Here is a 22,404-nt window from a genome sequence, read left to right on the forward strand (position 1 = left end):
TTAAAAACATGAGAAAAAAAATTGGACACAAGTTAAGATATCTGTGATAAAACAACACTGTTCCCCGCTGTTTTAGTCCACTAGGTGACAGTGTGTATGTGCATTTTCACTCTGTAGATATTCTGCAATGGGGGGTTCAGGAAAAAATTGATTCGAGCTCGAATCACGTTTTTAACATTAAACGACTTAGAATCGATTCTCATTCAAAAAAAAAAAAAATCAGTCAGTATTTTGTTAGTGTTGGCCATTTTCAGTCAGTGGTTGGTTAGCATAAGCTATTTTTAATCAATAGTTGGTTAGCGTTACCTATTTTCAATCATAGTTGATTAATGTTAGCTATTATTACCGATACAATTTGGGCACATTCATCTGCTATTTTGTCACAAACTTTTCTCTGTATATAATAATCGTATTTGTTCAAGTGGTATAATGTTTTCAACCCTGATAACAGCCCAAGACTGTGGAGCATTGCTTTTGACAGTAGGTAACCCCTAGTAGTGATAAGAGGAACACCAACAGCTTCAGGAACCTACAAGGGTAGAGCAGTTTTCTACAGGCCCAGCTGCAATATTTGTAGGGTCCTATGATTTCAGATTATTTCACAGAACTGCCTATTTGCTAATAGACTTATTCACCATATTTATTTCATAATAAGAGATGATATAAATGAAAAGATATGTACTAAAATCAATTACTATTGACTAAAATAATTAAAGAACCTTTTTTTACTTAGTAAACCATTAATCAAAATACTGTCAAATATCTAAATTATGTTAATATTTGCATTTCATTTTAAGTATTTTAAGCAGGGTTGGTATATTGTATTGTTAGAGAGTAACATATTGCAGCTATTAATGTAAAAATGTCTCATCATTGTGTATAATTACTCTAAGACATATTTGAGTAGCCTATGTTCTCTAGAAAATAGTCTCTGGCATGTGTGAGCATCTTCCACAATAGTTTAGAATTTTAGATGAATAAAGGTGTAGCTATAATAAATAGATCTATTTCAGTTGTTTATTTTATTGTTCCACAGCTAAAATTAAATTAAATTGTACCGTTTAAAAATATTTTAATGATGAAAGCTGCAGAATGCCCTACGGAACCTGTATACCTCTATGAACAACCGTATCTCATCTTGCATACAGACTAGAGGCTCAAACAAAATACTAGAACCTCCTTTTAGTTGCATAGATTTCCCCAATAAACTTATCCTTTACTCTAATATTATAATCACTCATATCCTTACATTCACACAGATAGAGATTCTCTACATTACAACCATCAACTTCTTACTGTTTCATACATTTAAGTGTGTGTTGTATCTCTACAAGTGTGTGCTGTTAAGTCTCTAAAATCACTCGTTTTTTGAAAGTCTAAATATACCACCCCTCCCTCAAACACATTCCACTGAACAGTGGAGCGAGAGAGTAAAGAGAGAGAGAGAAGGAGAAGAAAGAGAGGACAAAAGGACAGAAGAGAGGATTACTGCCTCACAGTGAACACACTTCTGAAAGTGGAACACACACACACACACACACACACTCACACACACTTGAATTCCTATCAGGTCACAGGCTTTGCACAGTCCACACTGTCACAAACCAGACCAGAGGGAGTACAGTAGGCGTGAAACATTTACACCTGGTCACTTCATGAGTTTCGAGAGTCAGGATTATATATGGATAAAACCAAACCACATACAAACACATCAAAGGCTCATTTAAAATGAATATAAATCCAATCACTCAACCCACTTCAGGAGTCTGAGGCACATTTGCACCACATGTAATGGAACTGACCAAACAGACCAAACCACCACACCCAGAGCAGCCAGCAAAGGCAGCCAGCAGGAGTAGACCACAACACCACACTATGAACCCCAGAGCAGCCAGCAGGAGTAGACCAGACAACCACAACCTGAGCACCAGAGCAGCCAGCAGGAGTAGACCACAACACCACACTATGAACCCCAGAGCAGCCAGCAGGAGTAGACCAGACAACCAGAACCTGAGCACCAGGGCAGCCAGCAGGAGTAGACCACAACACCACACTATGAACCCCAGAGCAGCCAGCAGGAGTAATAGCTAATGCTAAATCATATGCATTTGTTATAAAACATGATAGCTATATTTTAAAATCAAATTCTGTTTATTATCATTATTCTGTTAGTGCTTAGGTATAACTGAAATACCGTGATATATGATATTTTCTAGTGAGAAAGAGATCAGGGAGCTGAATTCTTCCAGAGCACTCTCCTTTACAGAAGCCCCCTAACACACCCAGTGCTGACTCACCCACTCTGCAGCGTTCACTCCCTGTTCTGAGAGCCAGAGTATCCCACCCTGCAGAAATGATCCAGATCTCATACTTTCTGGAACAACCCAAGTTACACTGCTGTAGGCTGAAAAAGTCAGTCTAAACTAGGGTTGCATAATACTGGAAAAAAAAACTGACATTGGAATTTTTCCCAGCAATATATATATATATATTGCCAAAACAATACATTAACAGTGTTTACTGTAATCAGGATTTGCATGATATGAGTTTTTAAACATTAACTTTAAGTGAAGAGAGTTCAGTACCAGCTCTGCCTGTAAATAAATGGCAGTCTATTACATTACAAACACAGTTTGGTCAGCCCTGATAATTTTCTTTTATAAATCTTTGGTTGTTCGGATCAGTAATTTTAGTTAAATATATCATATAGCAGATGAACACAGTGATATTTGAGAAGTGAAATGAAGCTTGTAGGATTTACAGAAAGTGTGTATTATTTATTTAATAATAATACATTTGGGCATCCTTGTTGTTTTACTGATTTATATACCTTTGGCACTAAATATTGGAAGACAAAATTAGTTTATTAAGCTCATTGACCCTTGACCTACATACAGTTGGCAACATGGGAGCCTCAAGACAACTCTCAAGTACCTGAAAATAAAGATTTTTCAACATCATGGTTTAGAGGAAAGATACAAAAATCTCAGAGATTTCAGCTGTCAGTTTCCACTGTGAGGATCATAGTGAGGAAATGGAAGATCACAGGCACAGTTCTAGGTAAGGGCTGAAGTGACAGGCAGAGAAAAATCTCAGATAAGCAGAGGAGAAGGATGGTGAGAACAGTCATAGTCAACCTATAGACCAGATCCAAAGACCTACAACATCATCTTACTGCAGATGGAGTCACCGTGCATCGTTTAACTATTTAGCACACTTTACACAAGGAGAGGCTGTATGGGAGAGAAATGCAGAAGAAGCCTTTTCTGTGCACACTCCACAAACAGAGTCGCTTGAGATGCCTGTGCAAGAGTTGGAATGGGGCATATATCCAGAAGGACTAATCAACATTTCAACATTTTTGATGACTATTGAAGCCCATGCTCATACAAATATGTCAGGATTTTTAAAAATTCCTATGTTTGCATATTATGCAAATTAGCAAAAAAAGTGCATGGTCCAAATTGAAAAATTGTATTGACCCAAGAAATCCAGAAAAAAATAATTTTGAATGTAGGTTTAATGGCTCTGAAGGTATTGAGCAAAATGTGAAAAGTTGACTTTCCTATAGACACATCGGTGCGATTTTTGTTGTCCACTGAGATGCACTGATCCTACATATACCTACCAAGTTTCATATGTCTACAACTTACGAATTAGGCTGCACAACTGCTTTTTTTGAGAAAAGAGACAGAAGAAAAAGAAGAAAAATCTGAGCAAAAACAATAGGGTTCTACGCACCTTCTGTGCTTATTTAAATTATTATTATTATTTAGATTAAATGATTTCCCGCGCTTTTAATCCAAGCCTTCCACTTAGCTCAGAACGCCACTTTAGATGCGCGATTCACGCTGATAACCAGCAGCTTCCAATACTTTGTTGTCCTGAGGAGCCCTGGATTAATGTACACACTTATCTCTCCTGAAAACAGTTTATTTGGGTGAGTAAAGCACGTTTGAAGCTTGTTAGATCGTAAACCAAATATATATATATATATATTTCTCTTTCAGGAGAGATAAGTGTGTACATTAATATATATATATATATATTCAAAGCACATGAAAAAAAGTATTAAGGGAAAAACCTTTCACTGCAACAGTTCCAGTTAAAGCACACTTTGATAAGCCAGCTTAATCTTGGAATAAGGTGCTGTGGACTGATGAAACTAAAATTGAGTTATTTGGAGGGAGGTATACATGACGGAAAAATAACAGCACTCCAAGACAAGCACTTTCTACCCACAGTAAAATTTGGTGGTGGTTCCATCATGCTGTGGGGCTGTGACCAGTGCAGGTACTGGCAATCTTGTTAAAGTTAAGGGTCACATGGATTCCAGATAATATCTTTCTTGAGTATTGGAGTAGATGCGCTTCAGACGCTTGCCAGCCCGGCATGCACCGCGGGGAGGAACCTGGTGTAGATGCGCTTCAGACGCTTGCCAGCCCGGCATGCACCGCGGGGAGGAACCTGGTGTAGATGCGCTTCAGACGCTTGCCAGCCCGGCATGCACCGCGGGGAGGAACCTGGTGTAGATGCGCTTCAGATGCTTGCCAGCCCGGCATGCACCGCGGGGAGGAACCTGGTGTAGATGCGCTTCAGATGCTTGCCAGCCCGGCATGCACCGCGGGAAGGTCGCAGTTGAGTAGATGCGCTTCAGTCGCTTGCTGGAGCGGCATGCACCACGGGGAGGTCGCAGTGGAGTAGATGCGCTTCAGTCGCTTGCTGGACCGGCATGCGCCGCAGGCAGGTCGCAGTGGAGTAGATGCATTGTTTAGTATCACAATATTATTGCCAAAAAAAACAAAAAAAAACAATGCAATGTCAAAATGTTTCAGTATCGTGCAGCCCTACTGTATACATGTATGCACCTGAAGACCTGTGTGATTCAGATTGGCTGAAGACATCAATGGACCTGTACACACCTGGTATTACAACTCAGTATACTAGAGTTTGAGTGGTGAGAACTGTACAAGAGACACCCTGCTCCAGTGGGTATATACTGTGTGTGTGTGTGTGTGTGTGTGTTTGTGTGTGCGCCTTTGGGGAGACTTTTTTGTATTTTCTGTATGAGAACCAGATATTCTTGCAAGGTCAGGTTGTAAGGATATTGATTACTTTTTATTAAACATCCTCATAAGAATAGCAACACAAACAAGTGTGTGTCAGTGTGTGGTTACAGTGTAAGGACTGACGTCAGGTGCTCTGTTGGTAAATTACATTAAACAGTGATCAGAAATCTGATCCGGCGAGCGACAGCGCACACCCCCGCCCCGGTTCAGAGAAACGAGGAACCCGACCCACTCAGTCAGGAGGAATTCACACGGTGTTGGTAAACAAAGCGTGGACCTGCGTCAGGACTGGCCTTGCTGAATTAAATGGATATCCGAACTCACTTCAATGTGCTGAACTAATATATATTACAGTACTCAATAATGAGGTATACAACCATAATCAACACACAATACCGCTATTGTTGACACTTGAAGCATATATAGCTCAGAGTATGATCTACATAAGAAATCAGTTCAGAGGACAATGAATTGTTTAAAAACTCCAGCAGCACTGCTGTGTCTGATCCACTCCTAACAATGTAACACGCTACCAACATCTCATACACCGCCATCATGCCAATGTCACTGCAAACAAAAGGTCAGAATATACAGTGGCATGAAAAAGTATTGCCCCTTACAGATTTCTTTTTAAATCTATTGATCAAACAACTTGGACAACTTGCTGTAAAAGATGGAACCAGGAATTCTGCTGTTTACCAGACAACCCTGAAGCTAAATGTCCAGCCATCTGTTTGTGACCTTAAACAATGATCCAAGACAAACAAGTTTACCTTCTGAATGGTTTAAAAAGAAACAAAATAAAGGTTTTGGGGTGGCCCAAATCAGATTGAGATGCTGTGGCACGATCTTAAACAGGACATTTACGCTCAGAAACCTTCCAATGTGGCTGAATTAAAACAAATTTGCAAAGATGAGTGGACCAAAATTCCTCCACAGTGATGTGAAAGACTCTGTTGTCAGTGCCAGCAAGTTGTCAGTGCCAGCAAGTTTGCAGTTGTTGCCGCCGAGGTTTAGGGGGCAAAGGTTTAAGGGGCAAACACTTTCACATAGGGATACATTAGTAATTAAAATTATAATTTAACAAGTGTTTATTATATTAGTAAGGTTATCTTTGTCCGATATTAAAGGTACATTCTGTAGGAAATGGGAGCTTGCATGTGAAACAGTTACAGCAGTCCCAGTTTCAAAACACCACAGAGAGTTGTCTGACAGGTCATACCCACTCTAACCAGAACAAAGACATTAATCTGTTACTTTAAAAATACCAATTACTTCAGGCTAATATGCTACTATGAGTTTCGTAATAAGAGTCCTCAGGTCAGCTCGTATTCTTATATTTGTATACTTGTTTTAAGCAGGGCGGGTATATTTTATTATTACAGAGCAACATATTTCAGCCATTAAAGTAAAATGTCGTTACTCTAAGATATATTAGAGCAGCCAATGAACATCTGAAAATCTCTGGTAAGTGTGACCGTCTTCTAATTGTTTTGGTCATTTTAGGTGAATTTTAAGTGGCATTAAACTATTAAAAACTTGCCTTTGTGTTGTAAGAGATGTACAGTATTTACACCATGTGTTACTGACTGATGTTTGGTACAGAAGGCTGACGTTAGTTTACTACATTTAATGCCAGGTTCACAGTACATGATTTTAAGCCAGTTATTCAGTCACTGACAGTTTCAGTCACTGATCGCCGACAAAAACTCTGCATGGAGGTACTAAAACATTTGATATAGTTCTGTGTTGAGGACATAAAAACTTATTTCAGTATAAAACTGATAAGACATTTATAAACTGATCAATGACTTTACTTTATATGATTTTGCTTTATTTGAACGCACTCATTTTGGACAGTTTGGATTCTTAGTTGGTTATTCTCCTCTATAGAGATTCTCTGGCCTTGCATCGCTAGTTTTCGTGTGTTTAGTTCAGGTGTGTTCTCGTGATAAACGTGTTTCTGGAGAGCTGTAAGGTGAGTCTGCAATTTTCCAGAGCGAGAAACCGTATAATTTGTGACCCTGTGTCGCTGATCAGTAATGTTGTGTGAAAGTGTCAACAACTGAAGGCCAATACAGCACGACCAGTTCTGTAGTGTGAACAGCATAACTACTGACGACTCAGAAAGTCATGTAGTGTGAACCTGGCATAAGCTGAGCAGAAACAGCAGAACACTATAGATCTCCATAGCCTGGCAGTGTCAGTGTGTGATGATGTGTTTATACCACAGATATGGGCTTTATGCTGTTCATATCCATATCGAAATTTTACTGCATCAACCAAAATTAAGTAAAATATTATGGTATACATTTTGCTGATATGGTCCAACAGTAATCTGTAGAAGAGAGGTAGCTTGTTTGTCTAGTCCCTGTAGAACAGGTGTATTGCCAATAGAATGGGACTCTGGATCACATAAATAACCATAAAGCTTTTGGCACCATGCTTAATATCAGGCATTGGCTAGAGGGGTATAAAGCCCCCAGTATCGAGCTGTGTTCTTTGGAATGATGGAGCTCCATCCAATATTTTGAGGTAGGATAAGTTGGGAATGTGGATGTGAGGTAATCATCCAACATCGCTAACTTTTTCTCTTATAGCTGAATACAATTAAATCCTCACAGCAATTTTGTGGCTCTAAAATGGAGAAAGTCTTCTCTAGACAGGTGAGACAGTTACTCCAACAAAAGCAGGATAAACTGCTTTTAATACCCTTAATATCAGAAGAATTAGTGAATGAGCAGCTGTCTCAATACTTTTGTCAATATGGTGTATTCGAGTAGTTAAAAATTCCCCGTCTACCTGAGTGCCATCTGCCATCAACACTCTGACTGAAAACCACACAGTAGTGATTTAGCTCAGTGATAAGCAGCTTAGCACAGCGCTAACCTGAAAACAGAGACGATTTGTTCTCAGTGGAACTGAGAGTTCCGTAGAGTTCCAACTCCATCCTATGATTTCTGCACTGGTCGGATGCTTTAGCACATGCCGCTATTTATAGACACCTGTATACAGTAGATACAGGAAATCCAAGTCTCAAAATCTAAATCACAAACACTACATCACATTTAACACAAACAGCACTAATACCAGGAAATGCTTTGGCAACACAATTTGAGAACACCATGTACCTCAGTACCGCCACGTTTACTAAACAACTTAACTGCCAGAACAAAATAAATAACATAAGAGACATGTTCACAAATCATGATTATTAAAACATGTTATATTCAATATTATATTTACAATAAGGGCATAACAATGCACTCGATACACAACTAATTAATTTCTTCTAAAGAATTTCTGCTTGTTTAATTTCTTAATTAATCACTTATAGTGATAAAGTGAAAATATCACTGTATTTAAGCTGAGCGGGTATCTTCTGTCCCCTCTCCCACCTCCTCTCCTCTCCTGCTCACTCACTTCTCCCTCTCCTCTCCCGCTCTCTCCTCTCCTGCTCCCGCTCCCCTCCAGCTCCTTCTCCCGCTCCCTCCTCTCCCTCTCTGCTCCCTCTCCCACACCACTCTCTCCCTTTTCTCTGCTCATCTTACTCCCTCTCCCCCTTCTGTTCTCTCTTCACTCCCTCTCTTTCCCACTCCACCTCCACTCTGTCCTCTCCTCCCTCTTTCCCGCTCCTTATCTTGCTCCCTCTTTCTCACACTCCTTATGTCACTCTGTCTCCTCTCCCTCCTCCACTCCCTCTCCTCTCCTTTTCTCATTGCCTCTCCCACATTCTTTCTGCTCCATCTCCTTATCTGCTCCCTCTACTCACTAGCTCCCTCCCCTGCCTCTCTCGTTCTCTCTCCCTCTCCCATTCCCTCTCCTTTTTCTGTCCCTCTCCTTCTCCCTTTCTGCTCCATCTCCTCTCCTCTCCTTCTTCTCTTCACCTGCTTCCTCTCCTCTTCTTACATCTCCCTCTTTTGCTGACTAGCCACTAGACAAAGCCAGCTGTCTAATCCTGCTGTGTAGTGTGTAAGGTTCTTAACCATGACTAACAGAATACAGATAGATTGATTTGTTGCACTTGTGTTTATAGTGGCAATTAAGACTCAAGTGAAAATACAAAAAGTTAGTTTTGCATAATTTGTCTTCTTTAAGATCTGCAATGTCTTGGGCTAACATTAGCTTACACACTCCCAAAAGTTCTGTTAGTGAGAGTAAGGTGGAGTGAGGGCATGTGCTGAACAGGTTCTGGTGCTAGTGCTGGTGGGAGGTGATGATGGAGCTGGGTTTTAGGTGCTGTTGGCACTCTCTGAGTATAAATTCTGACCCATTCACAAAAAACAACTACACCTCACATAGCAAACAGCCCCAGCCCCAGACAGTGTTTGTGTGTGTGTGTGTGTGTGTGTGTGTATGTGTGTGTTAGTGTGTAATGGAGGTATGCAACTTTGTTTGGTGAAGGCGTATGTTTACCTAGTTTCAGCTTTGTTTCCATTCACCCAGACCTAAACTCTACACTCAGACTCCACCCACTTTCTTTAAAATATGATCTACAAACCTACAATTACTACAACCATTACAAAACCACCAGCAATATTTTCACTACTGATCCTGTTACTGAGTATTCTCTTACTACTTTAACTATTACTACTATTACTATTACAGGTAGCTATTTTAAGCCATCAGAGCAAGCAATTTATATCAACAGAGTTAGCCAGAGTGAGACAGCTATTTTCAGTCAGCTAAAAAGGCTTATTTTGCTGACTGAATATAGCAAACTATCTAAAAAAGTGTTAAAAAGAGTAAAACAGCTCTGATCTGTGATAAATAAATAGTTTCTGTTTGGGAAAGAGGAAGCAGATCTGAGATGGCCCACACCCTTATAAAACAGGATACTGCTGTGGTTTACACACACACACACACACACACACACACACACACACACACACACACACACACATATATTAAGTTAGCATAGATATCCAATGTTATCTATTTTCAGTCAGAAGAGTTATCTAGAGTTAGCTCGCTAAGCTTGCTAGCGTTACGTCACCCGCACCCAGGAAGCAGGTGGAGGAGGCGGAGGTTTTTTGGAGCGGTGAGCAGGTATATTTAACTTATAACAAATCAATGAGATTAACATCAATGTAGCTTATTAACAGAACGGCAGCGCTGTGGAGAGCGGGTTATAATAATACTGTCTAATATGTGTGTGGTTAGTTTATTACAACAGAGACAGGTTCTAGATTTAATACAGGCTTTATGTAATCAGTAAACACAGCGCTGTGGAGTTTATAAACAAATAACGTTACATGTTAAATTAGGCTGAGCTGAAGTTACTCTGGCCGGAATACACGGCCATGAACTTACTGCATTATGTTATTTAGTCTTAGCTATGTCAATTAATTAGATCTGAGTAGTGTAAAACGTAAGTAAACAAAAAAAAAACATTGTTAATACTTTGTCACAATTATTCCATAGGTCCTGAAGTACAGGTATTTCTGAAAACATCCACTGACTTGTTGGGAAAAGAATGCAGCGAGCTTGTCCAATCCATGTTTATGCCTTTATTATTGATTAATGCCCAATATTTAATACTTACAAGAAATTCTAAGCTGAAATAATTTAACTTAATTTATTAAATAATTAATTATTAAATTATTTATTGTGGTATTTATGTCTATTTTGTGTTTTTTTTATTTCTGTTTGTATTTGTAATGTGGAAATGTATGTTCGGAATTAAAAAATTAAACCAATTGGTCACTCATTCTTGTTTTATTTTGTGTATTTTTTAATTGCTTTTTAGGCAAGCAAATATGTTTTATCCGATTACTCGATTGATCGAGTCGATTTTTCAGAGTACTCGATTACTAAAATAATCGATAGCTGCAGCCCTAATTTGTTAAATACATAAATACAACACAATCCAAAAACAAATCTAACAGTTGAATCTACTTGTTTATATTGAAGCACAGCAAAAATCGAACACACAAACACATATTTACACTTTTACAACGCTACTACAGTGAATTATCCAACAATATAGAAATAAATGCACTGTTCCACGTCCTTCTGATCTACTCTGTGTGAGGAAAAGAATAGTGCTGAGAGTGTCGTCACTAACAAGCTAGCATCCCAGGGTTGTGAGCGCTGGTCTGGTTACTGCTTTAGGTGAAGCTGAAGCATGTACAACATCAGTTTCAAAACCAAACCCTTTGTGTTGCCCAACTTCCTCAAGTACCATCCACAACCACAACCCCACCCACCCACACACACACTCACAGGAACACATTTCGAAACATCTTTAAAACACAGCTCAGGCGGAGAGATGTATGCAGCAGATATGTCCAAACCTGTGAAAACATGACATATGCAGGTCGTCTGTTAAGGTTTATCAACACATCTTAAGCTTTTGCTTTCGCATAAAGTTTTAAAGCTAAAAAAAGAAAAAAAAAAAAAACGTTTACTCTACAGGCTATACAGACACTTAAGACATTTTTAATGGGATTAGTTTCTTAGGGGGTCCTGGGATAAATTTCTCTTTTATGGGGGGTCCTCTGTGATTTTATTCCCGTCTGGAACGACCGGATAGGGCTTAAGCAGCTAAAACTGCCCACCTGGACCGGGGAGGACGATAAAAGTTATTAATATTTACCTGGGGACCAAATATAAATATTGCTATATGTGGTGTTGTTTTGATATCAAATTCCCAATTTGCCCTGCTCTCCATTCACACCTGCAACCTTGTAGCACTATCAAGTCAAATGACACCAGGGGGAGACAACGAAACAATTTATAGTTCAGTTCAGTAGGTACAGTTTAGCCATGTTCACAGTAAAGTGTACTGTATTTTTTACACTAAAATAAAGCAAATAAAGGAAGTGCTTTACTCCCCCAAAGAAACAGTTTTCTGCTGAATCAGAAGGAAACATGACGACACCTTAACTATTGTCACTTAAAATACGGTCCACCTTACAATCCAAAAAAAAAATACAGTACTCACTTGTGTTGCAGGTACTTGGACATTAATAGCTGTAATGGAGTTGTTTTCAGAACACAGTAAATCTAAACTGTTTTACAAACTGTACACTGACTAATCTAAGTTATATCAGAGTTTCATTTCTATTGTGCCCCATGAAAAGATGATAAAATATTTACAGATGTGTGACTGGTGCGCTCATTTTGGGGAGATACTGTACTCTGCATATAGTTGAGAGTAGTAAATATACACACACACACACACACACACACACACACACGTATAAATTAACATATGGCCTGTCTTCACTGACAAAGTTGTCCGTCACCTCACACGATGGATGACTGCCAGGTGCACACACGCATACACAAACGTGCACGCGCGCAGACACACACTCACATTTACAAGTGTATCGCAGTTGCATAGATTTAGACTGTTGTAAAGTCTGACAACAGGGAAGCATAAACAACACACACACACACACACACACACACACACACACACACACAGGTTAGACAATAAAAACTGAAACACAATTTATTGTTCCGACAGACAGTTCTGATTGAAACAGAGCTAGGGTGCACATTAGATCATGTTGTGATTTGGGCAGCCGTGCTTTTATGTTTTATGGTTAGCACCCTAACATCCCTTTAAGACAGCTTCTTCTTGCGTCCACAGTTAATCCTGTTGGATGTGGTTCGTCCTTCTTGGATACCGTGGCTATTGATACACCCATAATAATAATAATAATAATAATAATAATAATAATAATAATGTTGTGTGCATTGCAATACTTAGAGCAAAACTGTGCTCTTACCCTGCTAATTGAACCTTCACACTCTGCTCTTACTGCTGCAATGTGCAATTAATGAAGATTGGCCACCAGGCTGCTCCAATTTAGCCATGAAACGTCCCACACTAAAATGACAGTGTTTCAGTTTCATTGTCCAACCCCTGTATACATACATATCTATACAGCCACACTAATATGGTAATTCCAAGTAGACTGAAAAAAAGAGAGTAAGGGTCAGGAAAAATTAAATAGTATGTGGCAGAGTAAGTACAGAGGGGAAGAGCGATGCAGTGTGAGAAATAAACAGGTAGAGTGGGAAAAAGCCTAGTAGAGCAGGGCAGAGCGAGGTAGAGAGGAGAAGAGCGAGGTAAAAGAAGGTAAAGTGAGGTCGAAAGATGCAGTATGAGGAATAGAGAGGTAAAGTGAGGTGAAGTGTGGTAGTGTGAGATACAGTGAGGTAGAGCGGTAAATGTGTATTGATAGATATGCAAAGTACAGCTGCACACAATTACATCACTTTCGTCCAACCAGGGTACAAATCTTCCACAGCAGCTAAACAATTACTGTTTTAAAGAAAGTGTGCTATTTTATAGAGCAATTGTGTTTCAAAAGTGATTTAGATAACCTTTATGCAATAATAAAAAAGTTATTATGGAATGTTTGTGACAAGCAGAAACAGAGGAAGAATATAGACGAGTAAAGCTGGTCTAATTAGAGCCAGAGTAAAAATAGTCTCTAAAGTAAGTCACATTAATCATAACGGTGCTCCCGAGAGAAATCTCGATAAAACAGTGCTACGTTTTCGCCACGGGAACAAATCCACTTACCTCACCACTGTGTTAACATCAAACAGAGGCCAATTACATAAACACACCTCCCTTCATCACACTACAGCAGCCCATGACCAATTTAAACTGCAAACTCTACGCTGTAGCCTACATCACAGCCCGACCCGCACTTCTCCATAATTGTAACTATGCATCACACAACATAGAGAGGAGCAGCTCTGATTGGTCTACTTAGCGTTATGTTCCTGCCCCAACATTCCTGCTTTAGGACTAACGCAGAGGTATAAACGCGCTTCGCTGCTACGCTTGCAGGCTAGCCTACACAATAACTCAATGCAGAGATAACAACTGGCCTTCAACTCCACCTTTTTATCCAACAGGGCAGGGTATTACCTGCTTCCAGACCTCACAACTCCCATAATTCACCTGCACCCACTATCAGACCTCACTCCAACTCCCATAATTCACCTGCACCCACTATCAGACCTCACTCCAACTCCCATAATTCACCTGCTCCCACTACCAGACCTCACTCCAACTCCCATAATTCACCTGCTCCCACTACCAGACCTCACTCCAACTCCCATAATTCACCTGCTCCCACTACCAGACCTCACTTCAACTCCCATAATTCACCTGCTCCCACTACCAGACCTCACTTCAACTCCCATAATTCACCTGCTCCCACTACCAGACCTCACTCCAACTCCCATAATTCACCTGCTCCCACTATCAGCCCTCACTCCAACTCCCATAATTCACCTGCACCCACTATCAGCCCTCACTCCAACTCCCATAATTCACCTGCTCTCACTATCAGCCCTCACTCCAACTCCTATAATTCTCCACAAGCACACTGACCAACGTTTAATGAACCTCACGTCTCCCTCACCTCACATATTATACAGATGTGTTTAGGCATTCCCAAGCCATCCCCTGGAGTAACAATTCCCGATCAATTGAATTTTAGATATATATTTATATAGATCAGACCTGTGTGTGCATCTATGCGCCTGTGCGTGCGTGCGTACATGCCAAAACTTCCAAACTTTCAGCAACTTCCCATTAAATCTGACCTCTACAGGGTTTAAACCAAGATGTACACTATTCACAATGTAAAATATACCAGACTCTCTCTACCACTCTCCCTTACTACCTCTTGCCTTTTCTCTCTCACACTTCAACCCCACTTTCTCTCCCCACCACTCTCTTTTGGTTAAATTCTAAAGTCCTAAAACTTTTGGATAAACTTTGGCTGACAGAGAAGTGACCAAAAACTTTTGACAATATGCAGTCAAACCTTTAGATACATGGTTGCTATGGAATCCCAGGTTGTTTGCGAAGTGTATACTGTGCTGACTATGGTTTTACCTAGTGGTTGTTAAGGTGTTGCTATGGAATTCCAGGTGGTTATTAAGGTGTTGATAATCGGTTGCTAGGCAGTTGCTATCATGTATAAAGTGGTTGCTGGATGTTGCTTGGCAACTGTTACAGAGTTTTGTTACAGAGTTTTGTACAGAAACATTTGGTTAAATGAAAAAGTCCACAAACATTTAGGTATATTGTGGAAAGTCAATATATTTGTCTGGGAAAGTAGTGTCCAAAATCTTTCGGGTAAATGATGAAATACAAAAACATTGGGAAAAATGGTGGAATGCAAATAATTTTCTCTCTCCTTCTACCCCTGTTCCCACATTCTCTTTAACACTCTCTCCGTCTGTCTCTTTCTCTACCAGTCTCTCTCCCACTTTCTCTCTCTATCTTCGCCCCCCCTTCTACTCTCCCTACCTCTACCACTTTCTCCTTCTCTATTACTCCCTTTCTCTCTTCTTCTAACTCAAACTCCCACTCCCCCTTGCTCTAACACTGTCTCTCTCTCTCTCTTTCCCTCCTCTGTCTGTCTCTCTCTGTGTCTGTCTGCCACTTACTCTGTCTGTCTCTTACTTTGTCTGTATCTCTCTCTACCACTCTCTGACTGTCTCTTTCTGTCTGTCTCTGTCTCTGTCTCTCTCTCTCTGTGTGAATGATATCAGCACATGGTGAGTGGGCGGGTCTGCGGGTTGTGTGTAAGCTGAGTCGTCCAGCTTTCTCCAAGCACTCTGAGTTAGATTACAGCAACTGTTAGATTACATTAGTGACCGAGCGTTTACATTAGCAACCCTTAGCTAATATTAGCTTGTGGATATCTGCCATGTCCTTTCAGAACATCCTGGTCACTCTAGCTCCACCCACACAAACCATCTACAACCAGAACCTGGAGGATCACTACACGTCCAAATAATTACGAACACTGCTGACACAGACATGCAAATGCACACACACAGCGTGTCTCTTTCCTGTTGAGAAGTACTGCCAATAGAATAGGACTCAACCTATTTATTTATCTACTCTTGGGGCAGATAAATAAACATAAAGCTATTGGCATCATGTCTAATATCAAGTGTGGGCTAGAGGGGTATAAAGCCCCCAGTATTGAGCTGTGGAGCAGTAATTATAGCTTTATATTAGCAAGATGCTAAATTTTCAAATCTAAGACAGCGTCCAAATTGTATACTACACACAAATCCTATATAGTCTATATACTCATTAATTTTGCAGGTTTGGCAGGTTGGTACATTACATTTTAATATACTACTCTGTTTAGTATTAAGTGTAAGTATTAAGTAAGTGTTTCTGTGCCATTTTCACTGCACTCATCATTATCCACCGTTTTGTCTAATATTGTTCCAGACGTGATTAACTCCTGCCTTTCAATTTTGCATTGCATTGTAGGATAACAGTGTCAGTGTCCCTAAATCACACAGATCAAACCGGTGCAAAAATTCATAAACAGCCAGTGTTGTACAGGACTGGCGAAAAGCCTACAGTTTCTAACTCAATCTTGTGTGTAGAACATGTCAAATTAGCACGTCTTGCAATGGAAAGAGAATAAAGACTTTAACCACACTTATCGGATACCCGTCTCCAGTGCACATCTACCAGCCCTTACAGTGAGTAGGGCTTTGTATTGACAAGAACTTGGCAATACAATGCATATAAAGTTACAGTAAGCAATGGAATATATTTAAATAACATTTCAGCAAAAAAAAAAAAAAACATATTTATAAAATCTGAATAAATGAAAGTTTACTTAACAGACCCAGTCAGACACTCCATCTTTCTTTAAACAGTAGATATATAACCTCCACATATTGAGTAGGGGTGGGACAAAATATCAATATCATGATATTGATATGATATCGTTTTTATTTGTCATACACTATCAATACATGATGTCACATCAATATTTTTACTGAAACACAGGGTTATTTTTTTACTATGACTCACCCCCAACCAATTAGACTAAAGCTGCTGCTTCATTATTCCATGTTATTCCATGCTAATTAGATGAACAGGGTAAACCTGCGGTGAAGAATATTAGTTGTTAAATCCAGGGAAACTGATGCTTATAAATCCATAATTCCTGATATTTGTTCATGTAGCTGTATTCTATCCTTTTCAGTAAAAACAGGTCTGCCCTGCAGGAGAACCCAATCACTCCCACTGAGAGAATGGGATCAGACCCAGAGAGAGAACCGCACACCAGGTCAGCTAAAGGTCCAGAAAGGTGCTGTCCATCACACATCCAGCACTCCAACAGCAAGAAGGTCAACCCCCAGAACACAAATTATTACAGAACACTAAGTACTACAGTACAAAAGATCAACATCTCTCAACAACGGGATGGTGAACTAAATCTTTAAATAAATAAATAAACATTTTACTGTTTTTTTTTTTTTTTCAAAAAATCATGAACACATGCAGAAAGTATTCCAACCCTCAAACACCTGGAATTAAAACCAATACCTTATAAATCCTAGTGTTACCTGGACCCACCTTTGGGGTTATATATGAATGACTGAATGACTGAATGAATGAATGACTGAATTAATAAATCAATGAATGAATGAAGAATTAATGTATGCCATTACTCTCTAAATTCACTTCAACTGTAGAATTATAAATAGTCAAATAAATAAATAAATAAATAAATAAATAATAAATAACCCACAACATTCTGGGATAATAGAGATACTAATACATCAGGACATAAATAAAAAAGATAAAATAAATACAAATACATAGAAATAGATTAACACTTTGGGTTACATAGTGCAAGTAAGTGGGAAAGAGAACGAAAATGGACAGAGTCATTGACATAGTGAGTAACAAGGTGGGTGAGCAGGTGAACAGGTAAGTGTGTCAGCAGGTGAGTTAGTTAGTACGAGAATGAGCAGGACCATGGGTAAGCAAGTAACGAGTAAACGATTGGGTATGTGAGTAGGCAGGTGAGTTATTAGGCACACGAGTGGGCAAGTCAGTGGGTATAAGAGTGGGAATGTGTGTAAGTCAGTGAGAGAGTGGGTGAGAAAATGGGGGGGTGCAAGCAGACAAATAATAAGTAAATAAGTCAGGATGTGACTCGGCAGGTAAGCTGGTGAGTAAAAGAATGCAAGTGAGTTAAAGAGTGGGTGGGCTTTTGAGTTATTTTGCAAGAGAGTGGGCGAGTGGGTTGGTGAGTGAATGATTGGTTGAGTGAGCTTAATTGGGCAAGCAAGTGGGTATGACGATGGGCAGAGAGATCAAGGAGCCAAGGGTAGAGTGAGTGAAAGATTGAGCAGGTAGGTGAATAGGTCAGTTAGTTTGGAAAGAAAGTGGAGAAGCAAGAACTGGGGCGAGCGAGTGAACAGGTAGACAGGTTAATGAGATGGCAGGCAGTGAGCAAGTGGGTGAATTAGTGGGAAAGCAGGTGGTTGCATGGACGGATGGATGGGCAGAAGGTAAGTGGGTGAACGAGTGAGCGAACAAGTGTACAAGTGAGGAAGTTTAAAGAGAAAGTACGTTATCAATTGGGTGAGTGGTCATGTGTACAGGCAGGTGAATTAATTAGTGAGAGGGCAAGTGAGCAAAAGGGTACATACGTAGATGAATGGAGAGACAAGACTCAACATAGGGGGGAAACATGACTAATAATTGTATTATTATAATAGGATTGTTAATGTTAGTCATAAACTTTCCTTTAGAAAAAAAAAAACTTAACTTAACCTTAAGCAAAATAAAAATCCTACAAATAATCTAGTTAATTCTTACCAAAAATAAATCTGTCCCAAACCCCGAGACAAAACACACTCCAAACCTCAAACCCTTAAGGGTGAAATAGACCTCACTCCACACCACAGTGTTAAAACCAACTTCCGCAGCCCCTGTGGGTTCAATTCCCGCCCTAACCTTAGGCTGAACCCCAGCCTGTAGAAGCGTGCTGCTGGTTGATCCGGACAGTGGAAGTCCAGGGCGGCCTGTAGGCCTCCAGCGGCCCGGACACAGCGCCTCATTTCCCGCATGCTGAGCAGCAGCAGCCCGCTGAGGGGGAGCGGGGTCCCGGTGTTTCTGATCACCCACACCCTGCCGTTACCATTCGTCTCAACGGACACATATACACCATATTCACTGCCAGATTTGGTTCGATTCGATTTATTAATGTTAAAAAGCGCTAAAAGGTGGAATTTTACGTTAATGCGGGTCTGTGGTTAGCCGGGGGACAGAGCTGCAGCTACATCCTCCTCCAACACAGCGGGTTTTAGTGTTAATAACATGGTATTTTTGAGATATCATTATGGTATTATTTGTTTAGGTTGGTCATTAGATTGTATATTCTCAGTTTAATCCCAATTCCTTTAAATTAAGCCAAAGACACGACGTTTCTAATTCTAACTCTCCGTTCCACCTTAAATCGTGCAGCAGTTACATTCTGGCGCCCGAGGCTCTAGAATGCCACTGCTTCACGATTTAAGGTGGAACGGACAGTTCCTGCCAACTAACGCCGCTCTCCGCCGCTACCGCACTCAGTGCCCGGGATGCTGCATTAAAATCCCTTCTCAGAAATCGATAACCTGATCAGAAACGGAGCCCAGATCATTCTAAATCACCTTTAAATCATTATCTCCCCTACCTTAATCATCAATCAGTCCGCGCGGAGCCGCCGGTTCTTCCTCCCTCTCTCTCTCACTCTAACTCTCTCCCTCTCGCTCTCTCTCTCTCCGGCCGCTCGCAGCTTCTGACACTATTCAAACAGCGGCTCTTTCCTAATCATCAACGAGCCGACTCCTCCGAGTCGGTTCTCTACCATGCATCGGCTCGAACCGATTCACACGTTCTTTTCAATTCAATTCAATTTTGTTCAATTCCATTTTACATACATATTAAAACAAGTGCTGTTTAAAGTGCCTCATTTAAAATTTAAGAGGAAAATAATATAACAAAATAGTCATATTAAAAACTTGAAAATGTAATTTTACTTTTAATGTAATCATTACACTGTAATGCAATTTACTGAAACATGTAAAATGATTATAACATCATTTTTTGTTTAATTACATCACTAATTTAAATAGTACAATTTGGCAACAAATTTCAGCAAATAAAATAATAATATAAACAAAATATTGCAATGACAACTAATATAATACATTTCCATTCTGTTATAAATGTTATGTTATAAGTAACAAGTAAAACAAGTATACAGGTATATAAGTTACAAAGAATTAACTCAATAACAATGAAAATTTAAGCATTATAAAATAATGTGATATGTATATATATATATATATATATATATATATATATTTTTTTTTTTTTTTTTTTTTTTTTTTTTCTTGTTGTAAATTATTTTACACAAGAAAATATACACATCCAGCATCACCACACTGAACACAGGGGCTCCCCAAGGATGTGTGCTGAGCCCCCTTCTGTTCACTCTGCTGACCCACGATTGCACACCAGCACACACCTCCAACCTCTTCGTCAAGTTTGCGGATGACACGACGGTGGTGGGTCTCATCAGCAACAACGATGAGTCACACTACAGGACGAGGTGAGCCGCCTGGCCTCCTGGTGCAAACACAACAATCTCTCTCTGAACACAGAGAAGACCAAGGAGATTGTTGTGGACTTCAGGAGAACTCACACACTGCACACCCCTCTGTTCATCAACGTAACTGCTGTGGAGAGGGTGAGCAGCACCAAGTTCCTGGGTGTGCACGTCACAGAGGACCTCTCCTGGAGCACCAACTCAGCGTCACTGGCCAGGAAGACAAATCAGCGTCTCTACTTTCTCCACAAGCTGAGAAGAGCTGGAGCCCCCACCCCCATCATGACCACTTTCTACAGAGGGGCCATCGAGAGCATACTGACCAGCTGTTTCACCGTGTGGTACGGGGCCTGCACAGCATCCTGCCGCAGGACCCTCCAGCGCATCGTGAGAGCAGCTGAGAAGATTGTTGGCACCTCTCTCCCCTCCCTTCAGGACTTGTACAGCTCCCGCCTCACACGGAAAGCCCTCTGTCTGTCAGGAGATCCCTCTCACCCACTACACAGCTTCTTCAGCCTGCTGCCATCAGGGAGGAGACTGCGGAGTCTCGGGGCGAGGACCAGCAGACTGCGAGACAGCCCCATCCATCAGGCTGTGAGGATGCTGAACTCTCTTCCTGCTCTACCCCCCATCCCAATCCTGCCCCCAGCACACACTCACTCAGCATCCTGACCCCCCCACTAATAAAGTACTGAAACTCTGCACTACAATGCACAAAGTACTGGTCCCTTCCAAACGGACTTGCACTACACAACACCTGCACTACTGACATACTTGCACTGTCAATACGCACTTTAATTCCACTTAATTAAACTGTGAACTTAGGACTTACGCACCCATTCACTTTACCAGCCTTAAGCTATATACCATATACCGTATTTGCACTACTGTTATTTACTATTTTTACTGTCATTCCATCTCGATCACCATCAATATTGCACTATTGTCTTACGTATGTTTATTGTGTCTTGCTGTATTGAACATATAGTGTCTCCCACTCTTTTATATTATAATTATATATCTATTTTTACTTGTTTACTTATATTTATATATCTATTCCTCCCCCACACCACTGCACCTTGTTTTTGTCTCATGTATGTCTATTTGTGTCCCTGCTGTATTGTACACATAGTGTCTCCCATTCTCCTTTATTATATCTATTATCTGTACTTGCTGTAAAATTGGGAAGGAGAGTAACGTAATTTCAATTATCTGTATGTCCTGTACATATGCAGTATTGACAATAAAACTACTTGACTTGACTTGACTTGACTTTTAATGACTGTATACAAAAGTTTTCTCTATAAACCTAAATATTTTGGGAATTAAATCTGAATCTTGTGTTTGTAAATATAAAATGATTCACGGATGAAATGATCAAACCGGAAAGCTCATAGTGTGTAAATCGTTTCCGAATCATCCACAGTTACTGGTAAATAACTGATTTTTTAAAATAAGGCGTTCGGTACATGGAACCGGACGCTTAGAAAAGAATCGGTTCGCAAGAAACGATTCAGAGTTTACCATCATTAGAGTCATCACGGCAGCGTGCCTCGTGTGCGCGCCTACAACTATGAGGAAGAGCCTCGCGGCCACACCCAGATCCCATTCCTCCACATTTAAACCGAATCAGACTAAAGATGTACACTGAACTGAACCTGGATGAATTAAACTGAGTTGCTGTCCCTAATACAGAACACTGCAGCGCAACCATCAGTCACGTGACGTCACCTCGCTTCTGTATGGGGAGTTACAGCTCAGTATATAGCTCAGAGAGTAACATTAGTTACTTGAGTTGTACCAGGACGCCTGATATTATCATATCAATATACATAAAGCTATATATTTATTTTACCAGGACAAATTCCTGATTTCTCCACTGTAATTCAGACCAGAAAAACATATCCATATCACATATCCAATTA

At 40.2% G+C, this 22,404-nt stretch overlaps 1 protein-coding gene across 1 annotated transcript in view; it reads right to left on the reverse strand.

Annotated features, from left to right (window-relative positions):
* Positions 1–19,700, reverse strand: part of si:dkey-97m3.1 (fatty acyl-CoA reductase) — a 44,396-nt gene extending 24,696 nt beyond the window's left edge. Inside the window, exon 1 of the mRNA XM_049474008.1 lies at positions 19,562–19,700. The gene's annotated coding sequence lies outside the window, so the exon portion shown is untranslated. The remainder of the gene's footprint in view (positions 1–19,561) is intronic.
* Positions 19,701–22,404: the final 2,704 nt, after the last annotated feature.

The sequence above is a fragment of the Astyanax mexicanus genome, chromosome 2 (assembly GCF_023375975.1).
Source record: "Astyanax mexicanus isolate ESR-SI-001 chromosome 2, AstMex3_surface, whole genome shotgun sequence".
Classification (NCBI taxonomy): domain Eukaryota; kingdom Metazoa; phylum Chordata; class Actinopteri; order Characiformes; family Acestrorhamphidae; genus Astyanax; species Astyanax mexicanus.